The 20,229-nt window shown below is 42.4% G+C and overlaps 1 protein-coding gene across 20 annotated transcripts in view; it reads right to left on the reverse strand.

Moving 5' to 3' along the window:
- The window catches only part of magi1b (membrane associated guanylate kinase, WW and PDZ domain containing 1b), a 134,367-nt gene that overhangs the window by 78,472 nt on the left and 35,666 nt on the right, over positions 1–20,229 (reverse strand). The gene's annotated exons all lie outside the window — the stretch shown is intronic.

Genomic DNA, 20,229 nt, shown 5'->3' on the forward strand with positions numbered 1-20,229 from the left:
TTGCTGCTGAGACCATTTTCGGTTGTCTTGGGCAAACAACCAGTCATAAAAGGCCCTGGATCCTGTTTCCATGGAAACTGTGTGTATGTGTGTGTGCGTCTGTATGTGCATGTGCGTGTTTGTGTGTGTGTGTGTTTAATAAGATGATTGAGATTGCTAGCATAGTACAGAGGAGCATTCTGTACGGTTGGCAGAATAATTGTCGGTTCATATGATAAAAAATACATAATTGAAACACAACAGACACATCCCACAGACAATGATAGGACTGCTCTTTGTTTTAATGTGTGACCCAAAATTTTGTCTGTCATGTGTGACAAGAGTGTGGAATGCTAACACTGAATTATGGTCACGCTGATGCTCCTCAGATTGTCAAAGTGTGGGTTTGCAGCCGTCAGACATACACTGAAATAACAAAATGTTAATATGAAACCCATGTAAAAATCTGGAACAAGAAAAAATATTGTTCTGAAATGTCAGATCACACAATATGTATTTAAATGTTTGAATTCAGTTCTTTATTTTAGAAAATTAAAAAAAAGAAAGGATAAAAGAGACATCAGAAACGGATGTTTTAAGTTTCCCTCTCAGGGTTCATCAGAGTCTTTGTGAATCCAGACCCTTGAAATTCTAAGTGATTAATTAGATGCTTTGATCGTGGATAATTGATGAACGATAATAACAAGCCTCACGGCTGCTAGTGAGCGTGGCAGTTTAGTCAACAGTCTGAGCAGAGAGGTTGAGTCTTCTCCCTGCTGCCTAAGCTCTTCCTGGGAAGAAACTCTGCTCCTGGCCCCGTCCCATCTAGACATATCACTGCGTTGTAATCCTCACAACAGGTCACAAGCCAACGCTCAGGCCAACAGAGAGCCTAATACACACCCTGATGTGCTCTGCTACACACCAATTACTGGAGAGCAATGAGCATTCCTCGCTAGCAGATCCCTCAACTGACCATGTGACCCTTTCTGAGTTCAGGACTTCTGGAAATCTGGGAGTGGAAAACATTTACCAACATACCTCCTCTTACTCTTTGTCGTTTTAACGAAGAGTGAATGAAAATCAACACACACCCTTCAAAGACAAATGATGAAAAGGTGATGATCCAGTAATAAGCACTGACACTTTGCAATCATGATGTGCTGCTATGGAATATCATACCGTCTACTAATCACCACCTGGTGTATAGGTTGCATTAACTGTAATTGTATAACACAGCATCTGAAAGCGTGGAACCTGAGTGTCCACTACTCACATAAACAAGGTTGGGGACCAATGAATGACTGACATTAAAAGGACAGCTTATCCTTTTAACTCATCCTTTTCGAAATATGTGGATTATGTCGATGATTCTGTCTTTGGGTCAGCCACGGGAGGCAGTTTAAGTATGTGGGCATTTGCTGTTTCCTCTTGCTCCCACACTGTCATAATCTAAATTCTTGACCCCTTTTTTAAAATGCATAAGAACACAGTTCTTTTGATTGACCTGTACTTAAGTGCTGGCTGGACCCAGAGTACACATGAGCTCCAGGAGTTAACTCATTTTGTGGTTCCCCAACATAATGTGTTGTTGCTGGTCTGAGGTCAAATACCATTCCACCACATTTTCTTTCTCCTTTTCTCTTTCCCCATCCACGAGTTAAAACAACAGCAGACTACTCTGAAACCACTCTCCTTAAGTGGAGCCACAGTGTGTAGATTTTAGTCTTTTGGTTGGCTGCAAATCAAGTCTCGATTGGTCCAACCATAGCACAAACACAGTTATCTTAGAGAGCGATATTCTGTGAATGCACAACCAGCAATCTGTCATTCATCTTATGCACAAGAAAGGTCAGAAAGATCACGACTCACCTCTGTTTAAGCCTTTAAGGCCCCTTCAAACCAGTGCTGAGTATCTTAACACCATAAGCCCATTAACTAAACCCATTAATGTTACCTTGCTCTGTTTTGGTACTGTGTGTATAATGATGCTAGCTCAGATGGCAAAAAGAAAAAACACTGATCCTAAAGATCTGGACCGACTCAATCAATCTAAAACATACAATAATAGTTATTCAAAATATCCAGTCATGCATTTTTGAGACAGGGCCAGGTGTCTGACCGGGTTTCATTCATTCATTAACCAATTAGTTGATTTCAATTGATTCATGGGCAGCAGATACCAGGCAGGCAGGCAGCAGGGCTGGGTTTGAAGAACATTTGGCCCAGCGGCCACCCACACAAATCCCTCTGCAAACAGATAATTAGAAAAGACATATCCTTCAAACACAGCCCACCTGTTATAGATTTTCCATAAGCCCCCTAAAACAAGCAAGATTTTTGGGAAGGAGACACGCAATCCGTGACAGAAGGGAAGTGGGGGTGAAGGGGTTTATGCAAGAGAGAGAGAGAGAGGAGAGAGAAAGAGTGAGAGAGGGAGAAAGAGGCAGAGTCTGTCGCACAAAAAGAGAACATCAGAGTAAGCCAGACAAAACATCAAAAGAGTTTTAGACAAAGCTGAAATGTGAAAAGCCCCACTACTTTCCAGGCATCTCCCATTGAGCCCACTCCTGCACCCCTCAGCTCTGATCAGCCAGCCAAGGCCTTGCTCAGACATGCAGAGCCAGACATGGCACCAGCCAGACCCTCCGCTGGCAGTTGACATCTGTATTCACAGCATGGAAAAACCAAACTTCACTGAAACTGGATCCTCGCTGCTCACTGGGCCACCGTAGTAGGAAAGGAAAGGTTTGACCGATTTCTGCTGACTTGGAGATGGCAGGAGTCGTCGCCTTGTTCGGCTCCTTCACGCTCCAGATGAGCGATGTCATTACATAGTGGAGGGCCCTGGCTGCTTGCGTGAGCTGAAGCTATGTTTATGCTACACCAATATCTCTGTATGGCCTGACTGTTCCTTAAATTAATCTTACTCATCAATCCAGTTGAAAGATACCTGAGGCTCAGGCCAAATTCAATACTGACTTATGCTTGATTACATTAAATTACATTACATTACAGGCAGCTCTGTAATGGAAGTTTATACAGTGTATGTTTGGTTCCAATGCAGCATTCACATGAGTGGTTACTGTTCCAGACTTATATGGAAAATATCATTATGTACAATTTTATTCCATGTTCACACAGGAGAGAAGCTCAATTCATTCTAGACTTTCCATTTCCAAACTTTAGCTATGCCAGTTTGTTTGATTTAAGAGATGACAATGTCTGTCGGTCCATTCCTACCTGCAAAACAAATGACTTCCCAATCACCCTACAACATATGTAGTGTTTAATGGTAGCAAATGTTTGCATATTGATACATAAAACTTAGATTTTAGCTGCTAAACATCAGCATGCCTCAAGCAGCTCTTGTCCACTAAACATGTTGAAAAAAAAGTTTGATGGTGAAGCCAAAAAGCTGGGCGACTGGGTGGAGGCAACCCACCGTGGCTATGGGAGGGGGAGGGGCTACTGCAAGGAATTCACTGCAAAGCACCAGCGACACAAGACTTTTGGAGACTGCAGTGACTTTAAAAGTACAGTATATTTGGGGCGTTGTGTAGCGCAGTTGGTAGAGCAGGCGCCCCATATACAGAGGCTACCTGTGTCTTCGCTGCAGTCAGCTCGGGTTCGAATCCCACATTGGGTGGCCCTTTAATGCATGTCATCCCCCCTCTCTCTGCTGCACCATTTCCTGTCTCTCTACTATACTATCCAAAAATATATACTTAAAAAAAAGTACAGCATATTTACACAAAGCATAATGTTCTACACATTTTTTTTAAAGTTTAATGGGGGTGCACAGACAATAAAGAGACCAGACTAACAAACTAACCTGGCTCTAGACTTTCATTGTTGTTCAGCTAAAATTGAGACAGCAAATAAAAGTCCCCTTATTCAGCGTTCTGTGCAGACCTCTAACAACAGGTAGCATTGGTTATAATAACAATTCATGGCACGTCCAGAAATAAAAACCCCTATTAGATAAGGTCTTCAACAGAAGCTTCTAAGTGATGCTCTGGGCAATGGGCAATACGATCACCCTCTCAAAACAAAGCAACAGTCTAAGTAACAAAGCAGAGAACACAGTCATATGCCAGGGTGCCAGCCTGTTTTACATGTAGCCAAGTCAGATTTGGCAGTATCACCATGTCTGGCTGGGCACTGAATGTTGAATCGATGTAGAATACACAAACAGTCTGGCTTACAAGGTAACATAACTCCACCCCCCCCTCCCCTCTTCAATAGTCTTTTTAACATCAAGGGACACATTTCTCAGGCAGGGGCTATTATTAGAACTAAAAACCTTCTTTCATAGGGCTGTTTATTGTTAAATTTAGTTTCTCCAAAGTGGGACATAGTAAAGAAATTGGGCTTTAAAGTCAAATGGATTTGTGCCATTCAAATCTGACCTACTTCAAGTTAAATTTAGCAATGAGACACACACAGGTTGTCCAAAGTCATGTCTTAAGTGATCAACTCTTAAGCGAGCACAGTCCATCCGTGGCTCTAGTTAATCAGATAATAAGGGCTAATCACCATTTAATTGATTCGAGCGGCATTCAGCAGCAACAACGTGCAGTTAACATTTTCATCAACACTTATCGGAGCTTAACCATATGTCATAATGATTAGGAGGTGATCGGAGGGGAGAGAGAAAGAGCTCTATCTGACCCTTGATCAGTGATTAGGAATCCGATTCACTATCACGCAAATTAGGTGCAGATTCAGTGCAGCCAGCTGAAGGTTGCATCTAGAAGAAATAGTAGATGGCAAGAATGGTTTTCCTTGATCGAGACTGTTGCAAAAACTCACTCTGGGCAGTAAGATCCAAAACTGTACTGCAGAAATGTGAAGGGGTTCAGTCTTTCCTATTCACAGAGCAGATAGGTGTGTGTGCGTGTGTGTGTGCATCCCTATCTCTGAGCTCGACACTACCCCCTATGTTCCTCTATTAAATGTGGCTTGCATCACAGCAATGGCCGGGCTCTGTATCCATAGCAACAGCTGCCAGATGAGCACTGTCTGTACTGAAGGTGTTGATGGTTACAGCCAGGCATAGTCTGCTGCCCCCCTCTGGACTAACAGGGCATTACAAAAACAAAGGCAACACCTAACTATCAGAATTAGACAATGAGGCCTCATCATAGTTGTCAAATTCTTTATAGTCTCTGTATGAATGCCGCCATCAGTTCATACAGTGCATTGTAGGTAGGACCTATGAGACAATAAATAATATCAAGCACACAATTTCTAACAATGCAGTAAAATATCCCATAAAGCGAAGACTAAAAAGATGAACAGTGAATGCATTTTACATGCATTAGGTTAAATTATTCTGTGGCTGAAAGGCTATACGGTGAAAGGTTCTGAGAACTTCTCCAGAAATCAGGTTTACATGATAATTCATGTACAGAGCTGTAGAATTTCTGGTGGCCTTGAATCAGCTGTAATGTGGATACTAAAAAAAAAACCAGACACATTTATGCTAATACACATGTGAATGAAGGGCGCTTTCTCCTGGCCTCTTGTGGCAGGGACAAACGCCTTTCCAATCACTGCCCATATGAGGCAGTGAAGCTCTAAATTAAGGAGGAAATGCACTCAGATAATGAAATGTGTATGTGGAAATGGCTTTCATGGCATGAGCCATCTATTTTTCTCTGAAGGAGAAGGAGATTTCCCCAATGCAGCAAAAACAACACCAATGCTGTCTATGATCCATAAGCTCTACTAGTCGTATCATAAACTCAACATGATCAAACATGAATTGGAGCTTGAACTGAAATGATTCCAAGAGTTGCTTCAGAAGTTGTTATCCACAAAAACACAGAAGAAATACCAGGAGGATTCACTGTTCTACCATTTCAATAGCTTCAAATTATAAATTCCCAAAAGCTGCAGATAATGTGTGAGTCTCAAAACTCAAGGCACAGTGGCAATCACTACTGTATGATTCAATGTGTAGTTAAGGCAGTGGAAAAGCACACAGCACAGGACCAGGTGGAGTCGAGTCAGTACTACTATGGAACGACAAAAACTAATTTTTATCCTCTGGCATCTGCTCTTTGTTGAGTCAAGATAGAAAAACACCAGATCCAACGCAGCCAGGGTTAAATCTCTGATGCATTTCCAGCCCTGTCTATATGGTTGTATGTCCTGAAGCTGCTCGCCTGTTTGCAATGTTCCAGATTGCTTTCATTGATCGTCGTCCTCCACACTGGGAAGAAGAAATCCTCAGAGGATTCATTTCAACACGTACAGTACAAGGGGCCGCAGTAGAGGCGTCAATTTCCCGGCTGCAATCTGACGGTGGATTGAGAGGAGCACAGCAACATACGTGTGACTTTTTATGAAACCATATCTGTGTGTGTGAGATATATTGTATTTCTCTTTCTTTTTTAGAGGCCATTATTTACACAACGCGAGCACTTGTCCAATTAGACCAACATCGGCACGTGCCAGCCAAGGACTCAGGAGCTATAAACAGCAATACAGAGCCTGCATCATGATTTATGTGAGTGCTAAACACACCACTGTACGTTCTGTTATTAATATTCTTGTGATGATACCTATATACAGTATGAGCCTCCATGACTGCCGCTCCCCTCCTGAGAGGCATGTGAATGAGAAAATCCATCATCCGGTGACACGCGCGATGGCTTTGCATTTATTGTCAACAGGTATTATAGAACAGCAGATGTGGCCTTTACTGCTAAAACCTAAAGGCCTAAAATGTGAAAGACAAAGGGTATAAATAAAGCTTCCTGAAGTCATTCACATTCAGCTGCTGCATCTTCACATAACACAAAAAAACAAAGTGAACATCATTAACATAAACCAATAAATTAGAGGTTTCCTTGATGCAAACTTTTCTCTCAGGCCAGGATCAGCCCAGCTAATGATGTGATTATTGATTGACTGATGCATAAGCCAGTGGGACACAAGTATTTTGGAAGTAATTACCTCTCCATCATGGTCTCTCCTCATTGACAGGCGGCATTTCAAGACCAATGGGAGTATTAGTCTCCAGTGACAGGCCAGCTGATTGGCTCAGAGATTTAAAACAGGTCCCCCGGCTAAGAGGGCAGATCAGCACTTTTGTACAAGGAGAGGCTGCGAACGGGAGCACGAGATTGTCAGAAAGATAGAATGGAAGAGGGGAAGAGCAACGGAGAAGTGGAGGATGTCAAGAATTTGTATGAAGACGGACTCTCCGAAGGCTCATGTGACCAGAAAGTGATGTGTTTACAGTGGGTGAGAAATGTGATGCAGACACTGCTCAGCTCAAACCTTCACACATTTCAAATGTCATTTAGCAAAGTGCTTTTCATGTTCAAGCAGCCAAAGTGTTTTTGAAGACAGCAAAAAGGACCAGACTTTAAAAAACAAGTCTTTTCATGAGGCTGCTTTTCTTTATAAATGTGATTAAAGCATCGAATGAAAACAGAATAATTCAATACTCTATTTAATTAATGGTTTATGGAAAATACTGAATCATTCCAATATGAACAAGCTACGAAAGCAGCAAAGTCCTCCTTCTAACACTAATTGTCCAACTGTTATAACAGCAACCCCTGCAATTCCCAACAAACTGAAACATAATTTTGCCAAATTCTATTTGCCTCTTAAAAAATATGTGAAAATAAAATATATGAAAGAGCAAGCAACCCGCTGACATATGGAAGGAAAGAACCTGATTAAAAACCCACAAGCGCCACAGAAAATGCTTTGACATCATCACAATGTTCTTGTCTTAAAGGGCAATTCCATCCTTTTATATGTCATGTGTATGTCATTAAAATTTCATTTTAGCCTCAAGTATGGGTCGGACTCCAAAAACACAGGATCTTACATTTCAAATTCTAATACTGTCTTTCATCAGACCCCAAAAACCTGACACATGTCCTCTTGTTCCACACTCTACATCACCAGTTTGTAAATCTGGATGTTTCACACCCAATCTGACACAACCCGTATTGACAACCACAGGGTTTCTGCCTCTACCAGAGGCACAAACTGTTTTTGCAGGTTGAGAAATATTCCTTGTGATAAAAAAAATACTAATGATATTCACATGTATAAACTGTGAAATCGTTCTTTCCCATAATTATGACTTATAAATCTGAATGTCATGTTCTTATTTTAGAAACTGAGTCTCTCTCAGTAAAATTCACAGGCAAGATGCTCAGATACACAGGCGCCACCTACAGAAACTCAGGGACTAAGACCCCAGAGAAATATGTCCATCTGTATTAAGGCAGTGAAACAACACAATCCAAAAGTAACAATGTCCCACTAAAATAAAAATCAAGCAAACACCATCAGCTAATTACCACCAAAGCTACAAATAAAAGCTCAAGATTGACTCTTGTAAATGTATGACTAAGCTGAAAATTTCTTGGTTTATTAGGCCTTTGCAGTAGTGAGATGTATTACCATAATATCTTCTGGCCTCTCTCCACCCTTATTCCATTTCACGGCAAGATAAATGGGCAACTGCTGGGGTGTAATCAGAAGCAGTGTGCTAAGTCACCCCAGGCCCACAGTGGGTGAACACAACACTGACAGACCAACCACTGGTCACAGGCAGGGAGGGAGGGAGGGCAGGAGAGGTTGAAGGAGGAGGAGGAGGAGGAGGAAATAACATAAACAACAGGAGGAAAGATGGAGAAATTCAATCTGGTTGATATACAGATGTTAAAAGCCATCGGGTGGAGCCTGAACAGGGCTTCAAGAGGTAAAACAAAGTAGAAAGAAAGAAAGAATCAAAGGCAGGAGGTAAATGAGGGGCAGATGAGGGAAGTCCAGTCTAAGTGTGTTCATACTTGACTGACTGACTGTATGAAACAGTTGTTGGGTCTCCATGTCTTCATCACAGATCTCCTGGACTGGACACATTGGGGGGAAGGGGCCGTCACAGTCGGCCTCACCTCAGGACGCAGGGCAAGCTCATTAACTCTGCCACCAGGGGGCACATGTCACTCAGGATCATTAAGCGTGAGGGGACACTGTGTGTATCTGCACTTCTAATGATGAATTTGCTGGTCCCTGTGAGTGGTATCTTTATTCCTATTCTGGTCTTCATTTCATAGAGCTCACTGTCTCTCTTTAAAACCAACAGGTCGAGTCAAACCTCCACCCACCACGAGCTGGGTCCGGCTCAAGGTTTCTGCTTTGTTTACCTCGCCGCTGTGACCAAGCGCTTGCTCATGGGGGGAATGTTGGGTCTCTGTAAATAATATTATAATTGGTCAGTGTAGTCCTGCTCAAGTGGCCTATGATAACCTCTGTTGTGATTCACTGCAATACACATAACACTTATATTCTATTTATTATCCATTCTAAGCTCCAGGTTGTTGTCTGACGTGTTGTATTGACTATTTATGGTGGGCCATGTAGGCTATATATGAACCACGACAACCTGCCGCTCAAAACTAATTGCCCCTTGTGGGATTAATAAAGTTGTTTGAATAAAATTGAATTGAATTGAACTGACTGCTTTGGATATTGCACAGAAGGTGGTGTAGTGGTACAGGAGGGTACATCCACTGATCAGAATGATCAGCTCCTCCAGGTCAAATGTCAAATTGTCAGCTGAAGGTTTAGAAAAGGTGCCGTGTGAATGGGTGAAAAAGGCTTGAAATGAAAAGCATTAGTGATCAAAAAGTGTTCAAATTATATTTTCACATTTAGTTCATTATTTGTCTTGAGTGAGAGAGTGAGAGTGAGTCATATTCATTATGAGTTTATATTGTGAAGCTTCATGCCAGATTTAAAATGAGGCTGAAAATTTCCTCTGCCTTGTGTGTTTGTTATCTATGTGGCTGACTAATTTACATTCCAGTACTTCCCCCTTTTTTTTATTGTCCTCTGATTTTCATCTCAAGGTCTGTTTTCTCCCTCTCATTTCTTTTCTCTCTCTCTCTCTCATCCTGTCTACTTCTCTTCTTATGTAATCCCTAAATTAACCCCCTTTTCCATCCTTAAATTCTTATTTCCTTTCCTCAGCCACACCCTTCAGCTGTCAACATCCACCTCTAGTCATCATCTTCAATCCATCCATCCATCCATCCATCCATCCATCCATCCATCCATCCATCCATCCATCCATCCATCACTCCATCCGGCTCGCTCATGCCTTGAGAGGCATGACTGACCCACTTTCCTGCCCCCGTCACCCTGTCACACTGCTGACTCAAGACGCGTTCAAGATGTGTGAACGCACAAATACAGACATGCAGCCGTGCTCATGCGGATGAATACATTTGGCAACACATGCATACGAAAAGGACACTCAAACACACTACATCTGCTCACTGATCTAATTTTAGTAACCGAATGAGAACACACACACGCACGCACACACAACCACACACCTACACAAGAAACCAACATAAACAGAGATAAGGGGAAGAAAACACTTGAGTGTGTGCATCATTTCCTCTTGACTGTCGGAACAAAATGACCAGAAAATGGAGTAACCACTATACTCATCACCAGCCCTGTGTATATGTGTGTGTGTGTGTGTTGATCTTTAATCCACAGTCATGATGTTATATCAGGACGCCACACTGACACACACACACACAGTGAAAGTTGAATAAAAGTAAACAAAACGCAAAGAGCCTATTGAAATCTATATCGGCACGTACACATTACAGAAGCTGTGTGTGTGTTTCAGGGTTGTGGGCTAATGGGGCAGCAGTCACCACTGGTTACGTCTACAGCCGTTTCTGGGTCAGCATCAGGCAACACTCATCCAGCGCTGCATCCCTTAACAGCTGACTCCAGGCCAGACATGGAGGCGCACACACACACACGCACGCACACACAACACACATACATAAACAGAGTAAAAATAATTGTAGCACTAACTTACTACCAGCAGGGGCAGATGAGTATGAGGGATGCACATACATAGCATCAACAAAAACTCATTGTCACACATGTTAAAAGCAAAGTGGCATGAATGAATCAATGAAATGAATCTAATGCAAAGAGTTATCAGTTTAATCCAAAAGAAGAACCAAATACATCAGATCTATGAATAAGCTGCATGCACTGAGAGACCCACAAATCATTTTGCACAGAAAGACACACACATACGATGAGCCTGAAAACAGCCTGAGTTTCTACAAAGAGAGGATTTCATGCATCAATTACTCCACATCGTAGGCTTCTATCTTTACATTCATGCTTTGCAAGTGCATATGTCTATATAAGGCTGGATGTGTGTACCATGCTATGTGCTGTGTGTGTGAGTGTGCCTGCGAACAGGAGCACACGTTGTAAATGTAGGCTATAGTTAACCACGGTGTCCCTCCACCATAGCATGATGAGCCAGATGAAGCCCAGTGAACCATGGGAAGAGCTTCGTACGCGTTAGAGAGTTGGAGGGCGAGAATATTGTGTCTAACTGGGTTGTTAAGTTCGCTCTGATGAAGTTGTTGCGAGTGAACACGCTCGTTCACACACAAATGTGCAGAATCTGCTTGCATGCATGCAAACACGCACACACATCATCACTCCCTCAAACAGCAGAGTATTACAGCAGCGGCTCAGGTTGGAGTGGGCCCAGGTCTGATGGACTAGGCCGCCAGTTTGCAGCCTTAATCCACGGGGGTGGTGACGACACACTGACGGACAGACACACCTCCCTCTCTGCTTTGACTGTGTCACAGCATGCAAAGCAGTGCTTCCTAAGAAAGCAAACATCTGCTTTGAGTGTGTGTGTGACTGATGCTGGGGAAACACAAAATCATTACATAATTCAAAGTCCAATGTGGAAGCTCTGTTTTCATTTTCATTTAAAGGAATAGTTCAATATTTTTGGAAGTATATGCTGCTCATTTAGTTGATACCCACCCCTCATACAAACTCCTTCTGCTTTCTTATTAAGTAAGTGTGACTTTTGTCTGTATTTTGCAGAAAATCAGCACAAAGGAGTCTAATAATTGGATAACTGGTAATGTGACCACCACGAAAGTAGTAACATTAATTTTATGTATGCTGGGGAGGAGGGCACATCTGCCCGACTCAGCCTGGTGAAAGCAGAGAGGAGCACAGAGCAGTGTGTCACCGAGCCGTGGGAGAATGCCAGCCAAAGAGGAGGATGAAGCCGAGTGTGGAGTAAGGCCGGCCGACGCTCAAGCCAGGCAGAGGGACAGACAGACAGGGGATCAGCTGGATAGGAACCCGGCAGTCAATAATCACTGTCCTCAGCTCACATTGTACTAATCATGTGACTGAACATGGCCATGCAAATGTACACAAACTCTGAAACGCTGAACCACAAGGCAGCATTTTCTTTTATAAGACATCCATCTGTAGTCAAAAGGAGGAGTGATTCTAGATATCTAATAAATGACAACCACAGTAAGGCATGCAACTTAAAGGGATAGTTCAACATTTTGGCAAATTGGCCCATTGCCATATAGTTTTAGGAGTAGGTTTGTTACCTTTAATTGTCGGTGCAGGCTATTTTTAGAACGGCAGAGCAGAGCCGTGAGCTGCTCAGAGCTACGCTACGGAGACTAATGGGATTTCTTGGTTTCCCTCATCGAACTCATCAAATACACAATCCAACAACTCCAAAACGCTCTCGTGGACAAGTTGTGACCTGCATGTTCACCACGCTATGAGATAATAATGGACCATTACGAGTTCTTTTCGAGGCAAATGCAGAGACTGCTTGCTGAAAAACTGCCCCCGACGGGAACACGCATCAGCAGTTTTGCATGAATTTACCTCTAAAACAACTCTGTCTTGTAATGTTCCGTTATTATCTCTTAAAACTATAGGGATTATGGCAATGGGCCAATTTGCCAAAATGTTGAACTATCCCTTTAAGAAAGTATCAGGTCTGATTTTCCTGTTACCACAAACTGGGGCCTATGGACATGTGATGAGGCTCTAGAGCTCAGTTGGAGGTGGACAGAGGCAGGTGAGGCTGACAGGGAAGGGAGGAACATTTCACATAAACTGCAGGATAGAGGATGATGGGATGAGTTCTGGAAGAGAACAAAACAGAAAAGGGATGGAGAGGAGAACATACAGGCAGCACCAAGAGCCACAAAAAAAGGAGGGACACACAAAAAGAGGGGAAGGAGAAAAGGAGGGAGTGAGGGCAGGATGAAGGCATGGAGGCCTGGCGGGGAGCCAGGGCAGGGAGTGTGCCACAGATGTGCCCCCACCACCCCTGGTGGGAATGTGCTGAGTGGACAGGAACGCCCTCCACACACACACACACACACACACACACACACACACACACACACGTGCACACATATATATGCACACAAGCTCCACCAGCTCTCATTTAGCCAAAGTCACCAAATAGAAGAGACCACCCAAGCAACTGCACAGGTTACTGAGACCCTACACAATCAGAGTGTGACGTGGTTTGACCCAAACTTGAGCAACTCTGAGTATGGACTCACTTCTTCACCTGCAAAACTCTTGGTACACTTTTCATCACTCTTTTCGTTATTCATTTCAATTTCACTCTGCTGACCACACTGGATCACAACGATCAATGGTATCGATTTTTCCCTTTTTACTGGGTTGCATAAGAAATGGCCTCGAACATTTGACTGTTCTGTCACCTGTGGATTCTGTGCTGCGGCGAAGCACAGCCAACAGCGTGGTTGAATCCTCCCACTGAGATCTCTATCAACCTACAGTAATAAGCATGGAAATGTATATATGCCTTCAACTGAAGTGCTTAGCAGATGTTAGGATAACAGCTCTATCCCCGTCTACGGGTAGATGTGACAGGTGGCTCACTGTAGTCTTCCATGCACTTAGGAAATGTGTCCACAAGACACATATCTGAGTTAAAATGAGTGAAAATTGCTTTGCAAAACTGCTCTTTTCCTTCAGACGACCACCCGCTGTGAGCTTTATCGTGCCGCCGCTTCACGTTACATTTATCCACAGTCCCTTTGGTGAGCTGTGAAAGCCGGGTCCTTACTGTGGCTCTGGATTTTTTGGGAGATCAGAGGAGCAGAATGGAAAATGTACTAAACGTCAGTAACAGTGACACAGCGAGCTGGGTTGCGGTGAGCGCTCAGGGCTCAGGGGATTGTGGGCCGTTAAATGGGGGTGAGGGGAAAAAGATGTCGTCATTTTCACGAGGAAAAAAAAAAAATTCCATCTGGCTTCCACCTCAGTGTTTTTATATGTGTGTGACAGTGAAGACTGCACCTGTTCACCTCTCAGTAGCCCCTTGTTGTATCACTGTATTATCACCATTGTCGGGCTTCTGGTATGTAGACAGACACAGTCATCTACTGTTCAAATATTATTGTAAACCCCCACTGAACAGACAGCAGTGCGGAAATATCTGCCTCATTCCTCATCCTCATGACTTCCTCCACTCTCCGGTCTACAATTTGTGGAAAAATGGAAATTCCACATTTTTATTCCTGACATGGCAGGTGGGTGAAGAGATGGGAGATCTTGCTGTAGAACAATCCTCTTGCAGATAAAATGCAAATTAAAAAGGGACTACTTTTCTTACCTGATGGAAGAAGGAGTGATGGAAGAAGAGGCATCATCATCATCATGAAGCAACAGCAAGAAAGCCATGATCATGAAAGAGAGAGAGAGAGAGAGAGAGAGAGAGAAGAAGCAAAATGTTAGAAACACTGGAGTCAAGATTTGCAGCTTGAGAGCAAATCAAGAAATGGACAAATTGGACACAAGACAAATAGAGAAATGAGATCCGTTCTAAGCCTCTGGATCAATACGCTCTACATTCTACATACATTTTGCCTAAACACGTCTCCCCAACGGACTGATGTGCTGACTCTGACGCTTGGCATCCAATAATCGCCGTCACAGACAGCAACATCGATTCAAGCTGCTTCTATCTCAATAAGCTCTAGTAAAATCCACTGAAAAGGCCACCTTCAGCAAAACTGCTCTGGTAAATAAAGGGAACACAGAAAGCTGTAAACTGAGATGACACACACGAGCACAACTAAAAGCTTTCTCTGGGTTCTGGTTCAACACAGTGGAGGCTTCATTTCTGAGAAGCAAAAATTAAGAGAGGGGAACAGATCCATCAGAAATCCTCTCAGTAAGTGAATCTAGCCGAAGACGAGGACTTTGTAGGTTGTGCGTTCAACACTGTCACATTGTACCTTCGACTGAGATTCTGGCGCGGCTGAGGAGTCACAGATGAAAATGTGGGTCGTGGTGGAAAATGACTTTGTTTTAATTAGGTGGTGGGGGCTTATGGTGTTGGTGTTAGAGCTCATGCTAAGTCCTGGGCGCAGTCAGGAGCCTTAGCGTTAACTCGGGCAATGTGCGCGAGCCAGACCCAAAGCTAACATTACACAGAGCTGAGGCTGCTGGGGCTTACTGACGTGTTTACCTTGGCGGCCGGCTGGGCAAGCCGAGAAGTGCAACTCGGTACTATTCTGCACTCATAAAAGCTAAAGAGAGACACCAAGACTTACCAGCGCTGATAAAACACAGCGACAAACACCTATAGGCATGACCATGTGCACCCAAAAATATATATATAGACATATAAATATTAAGTTTCACAAAGCAGATGCATCGAGCGCACAAACACCTGCTGCCGTTTAACTTGAACCTTTTCACACATCTTGAAAGTTCATCAATAAAATCAAACTCACACAGAAAGAAGACACAGTGCTTCACATGACTTGCTTTTCAAGATATGCTTTATGTACTTTAAGCACTGTGGGAAAGGCAGTACACCTCTATTTATGTTGCTCTACAATCTGTTTGGGTCAGAAAGTGTGTGTGGGCATGAGTGTAAACGTGATAGGTATCTACAAGATACTGATAGTGGATTTTAAAATAAACACATAAGGACAACATATGTGCTGTGGTGATGACCTCACAAACTCTACGACTTCTAAACAAAAGCGCACAAGCCAGAGAAAGACAGAACATGTTAAATATATTTAAATGTGGCGGCTATTTTGTGAATTTATCGGGGTTATCATCTTAAACCTTCTGTACTTCTTCCTGCAGTGTGAATCTACTGAAAAAGCAGACAGCTGACACCTCTCACAAATCACTTCCACTTAGAAGAGCTAAATAAAAAAAACGGATTAAAAGAAAAAGACCAAACACAGCAGGAGGGAGAGACAATCTGATCAGGAAAAGGTGAGGGCCTTTGTTGATGGGAAGAGGTAATGAGTGTCTGTGAGTGAACGCTTCTTGCAATTAATGATCCCCAAAACTTGAGCGTGCTCGCCGTGTCTGCCCACTCTGAAGCGCTGCGTCATTTATCATTGATTTAAAGAGGGAAGCAATCTTCCATTGCGAGAGAAATAAATCCCCAGGTGAGCTCAGATGATGACGCTGCCTTGTTACGAGAAAGAGAAAGAGAGAGTGAGGAGACGGGTCCTCGCTCACTGAACCCGTTGAGCAGTTGTCTGAAAACTTGTCATGCATACATGCGTTATAATTAATGTAAAGGGATCCCACAAACTGAATACAAATGTTCAATACAACACACTACCTGCATCTAAACAGGGAGGGAGAAACATCACTACCCCTCTCTCTCTCTCTCTTAAACTCTTGCACATACATTTTCTCCATCATTTCTTCGCGGTTGCTGATGCAGCTAAAAATTTTGGAAATGAGAAGTTGTGAGATTGAAAGTGTGTGTGTGTATTTGTGGGTGTGTAGGAGGGAGAGAGAGGCTCTTCTTTTTTTTTTTTGCTGGTGCCGGTGTCAGCTCCAGCTGCTAACTGACAGGACGGGGCAGAGTGAGCACTCAGCCTTTAAGCGACTCTGACATCGACATGTTTAAATTAAATACTCTTTAATAAGGATGAAAACTGCAAAGATTAGATTCCCGCCCAAACAAAATATGTCAGACTAAATGACCAAATAACATCATCCTAAATTATATTTACACTAAAAGTATGTATACCTGTCTGCAAACATGAATAAATCATAATTAAACCTGCGTTTACAGAGAATTTTCCTGTGTCTCCCTGTTAAAATTGTTAATTGCTTTTGATTGGACAGAGCTACATGCATTTCCTAGCAACACATACTCTTAACCCTAACCCTTAAAGGAGAAACCTGATTCAAAAAATAAACTCATGTGAGTAGTTACTAAGAATTTAAGAAAGACTTAACACATAAACTTCAAGATCTGTTTTCCATTTCATATTTCCAACATCATATTAATGAAGACAGCAACAACCCATGATATACTGTAGTTCTACAGTTTAAGAAGTGGTAGGCATGATGAACTGCTGATGTGTTTAGCTCAACACAATGAAGCTTTTCACAAGCTTTTGTATCATCTGACATAGTTTGAAACCTAAAAAAAAAATGATATTTGCAGCATGACTTGATTGAGATGTTTGGAATAGAGTCAAATGACCATATGGCAAACTGTTGACAAACAGCTACTGAAAGCACTCAGCCGTCTGTTTACAAGAACTGAAACTAAAATAGTTTGGATGAGGAAGGGCACAAAAGAAAAAAAACAGAGGATATTGGGTGAGGAACAAGGGGAGGAAAGAGGAGCAGGAACGCAGAGAGGATATGAGTCAGAGAGGAGGGGAGGAGGGTGAGGATGTCAGGAAAAGGGGGGAGGGGTGGGGCAGACGGTAAGAGGAGGAAAGGAGAGGAAGAGAAGAGGAGAGGAAGCGAGGAGAGGAAGAGCCTCATGGTTCCTTCCCTTAAGCAGCCTCCATTTACCCCTTGCTCCCTCCTCCTGCCTTTAATGGACAGATCAAAGATAAGGACCAAAGTGGAAACTGTCTGGAGAGAGTAAAAGGGAGATCCATCTGTCCCCAAATGAGATCTTTGCTGTGCACTCTGGAAGAGAGAGCAGGAGAGCGACAGAAACACCCAGAAAGAGGCAAGAGAGGAAAACACAGAGACAGCAAGGCAAACCAGCACAGCTAGGCCTGATCCACTCCCATTACTGCAATCACATTATCCGCTGCATCTGATGTAGACGCAAAAAAACAACAACAACATTTCCCACAAACAAGTCTTAAGTTTGAATCTAAAAAAAGAAACAACAGACTTCAATTCGAGGTCAAATGTGGAGGCTAAAAACTTTGCAAAAGCTGTTTTTCTTTTGTGTTGAAATCTTTCACCCAAGCACCATTAAGGAGGAGAGAATTAGTTGACCATTTATATGCAAATGAGCTTCAATCAGTGACAGCTCATTGAAAGCGGTGAATGCAGCGAGGTGTGGCAAACCGCTAAATCCAGTGGAGAACTGTTTTACTGTTGGACGGATGTGGTTTGTGTGAGTGATGGGAGATGAAGCTGAGAGCACAGAGAACTGTGAACTGTCTCTCATCAGAGAGGATGGGAAAGTTACATAATCCAACCACACGGTCGAGAAAATAGCCTACTAAATTTATCTCACAAAGCCATATATCAATACACTAAATACAATTATATGAACTATTTGTTATAGTCTGGTGTTTAAAATCATGCCGTTTTAGCAGTTGTAAGTAACCAGGACTTTAACAGTGGTTTATTTCACTTAGCCTATGTGATTCTGGTATTCAAGATTATATACACCACCTTCAGTGTGATGACAGTTGATGTTCCACTCGAGGAAAAGTGTCAGTGGAAAACAGAAAACACCCCAGAGAGCACGTAGCTCCACTCCGGCTGAGAGTGCACAACTATTCCTAAGCAACAACTGAGAAAATAACTGGCAGAATAATCAATGATAAAAATAACCATTAGTTGCTGAACCAAAGGTCACAGAGGCCTCGACAGAACTCTTCACCTGTTTCACCATTTTCAGAGATTTTTATGGCACCTGCATCTGGATTCACATCTGCATCAGAACACACACAGTGAGAGGCAGTCACAAGATACATGTAGCAGATTTTATCTTTCAAGGAAAAGCAGCTGTTCATTGGCCTATGTCCAAACTTTCCAGCGTTTTTTTTCTTTTTCTTTTTTATTGAAAAACTAGACAGAAAACTTCACTCTCCCTGGTATAGGAAAAACAACCAGTATGGCAGGTTATATAATACACTTTTGCAGGTTGTGTTATTTTGAATGTTCTCTCTGCCTTTCACACTGAAACTGTCTTTTTTTTTTTTTTTTTTTTTAAAGGCAACCTTGCAATGATGGGCTTTCTAAAGTTGATTTTGTATAGTGGACTAAATTCTCCACAGCATCCATTCGAGATAGATTGGCTTTGCTGAAAATAAAGCTGAACATGTAGGACCGTATTGAACTGCTTTGTGACCCTCTACAACAGCACTCTAATCAATCACACGGCTCTTAATTTCCTAGAAAACGAGCATTTGCATAACCCGGCGTACAAGATTTAATTGGTGATTTATCGATGACCCACAGCAATAAAACACATCACCATGGATTCTTTATGAACACCAAGCCATCGAAAACAAGGAAGTAGGCTACACATCCTCTTTAGCTAATTGCACCTAATTAAAGTACTCGCAGTAGTTAAAAAGACATGATAAGGCATCTACATCAACATATGTGTTAGAGGTGTGAATCTTTTACTATCTAACGATTCGATTCGATTCTGATTTTTGGGGCTACGATTCGATTCAAAATCGATTTTTGATTCAAAATGATTTGATTCATAATGATTTCTGCTTCAATTTATCAGTGTGCAAAGGATCCTCATGATCAACTCCAGTCTGCTTTGCAAGACAGAATGACTAAAGTGTCTTTAAGCATAAACAACTTTTAAACATGTATCCATGCTTAGATGGAATTGTTGAAAATGTTGCATAAAAGCAATATCACATATTAACAACAAAATTAAACGTGCCTCTTTATTTAGAAAAATAGTGCAGTTAAACATGCTGCCTTTTAAATTCTAAGGAAATGGAGGCCGACAGCCAGCAGATTTGTTTCATTTTTTAAATTTTTTTAAATCGATTTTGGGACATTTTATATCGATTCTGAATCGTATTAAATGAGAATTGCGATTCTTATGTGAATCGATTATTTGGCACACCCTAGTGAAACTGATCTGGACACAGCAAAATGAGCATCACTCTCCCCCACGGATCCAGTGACGTATGTGAATGATGTGACTAATGAAAAGCAGGTTAATCACCTCCTTAAAGTATGCACACTGTAACGGTCGTACATGTTTTCGGCTGAGTCACATACTGTGAGTTTCCAGTAAAACCTGCTGGACAAAAAGTTTTCAGGCAACAGCCAATTAGAGTTGCACCTCAGAGGACACACAGTAGGCACACAGCACTACAGTATATACATTAAGAG

The sequence above is a fragment of the Trachurus japonicus genome, chromosome 5 (assembly GCF_045865225.1).
Source record: "Trachurus japonicus isolate A0001 chromosome 5, Traja_1.0".
Lineage (NCBI taxonomy): Eukaryota > Metazoa > Chordata > Actinopteri > Carangiformes > Carangidae > Trachurus > Trachurus japonicus.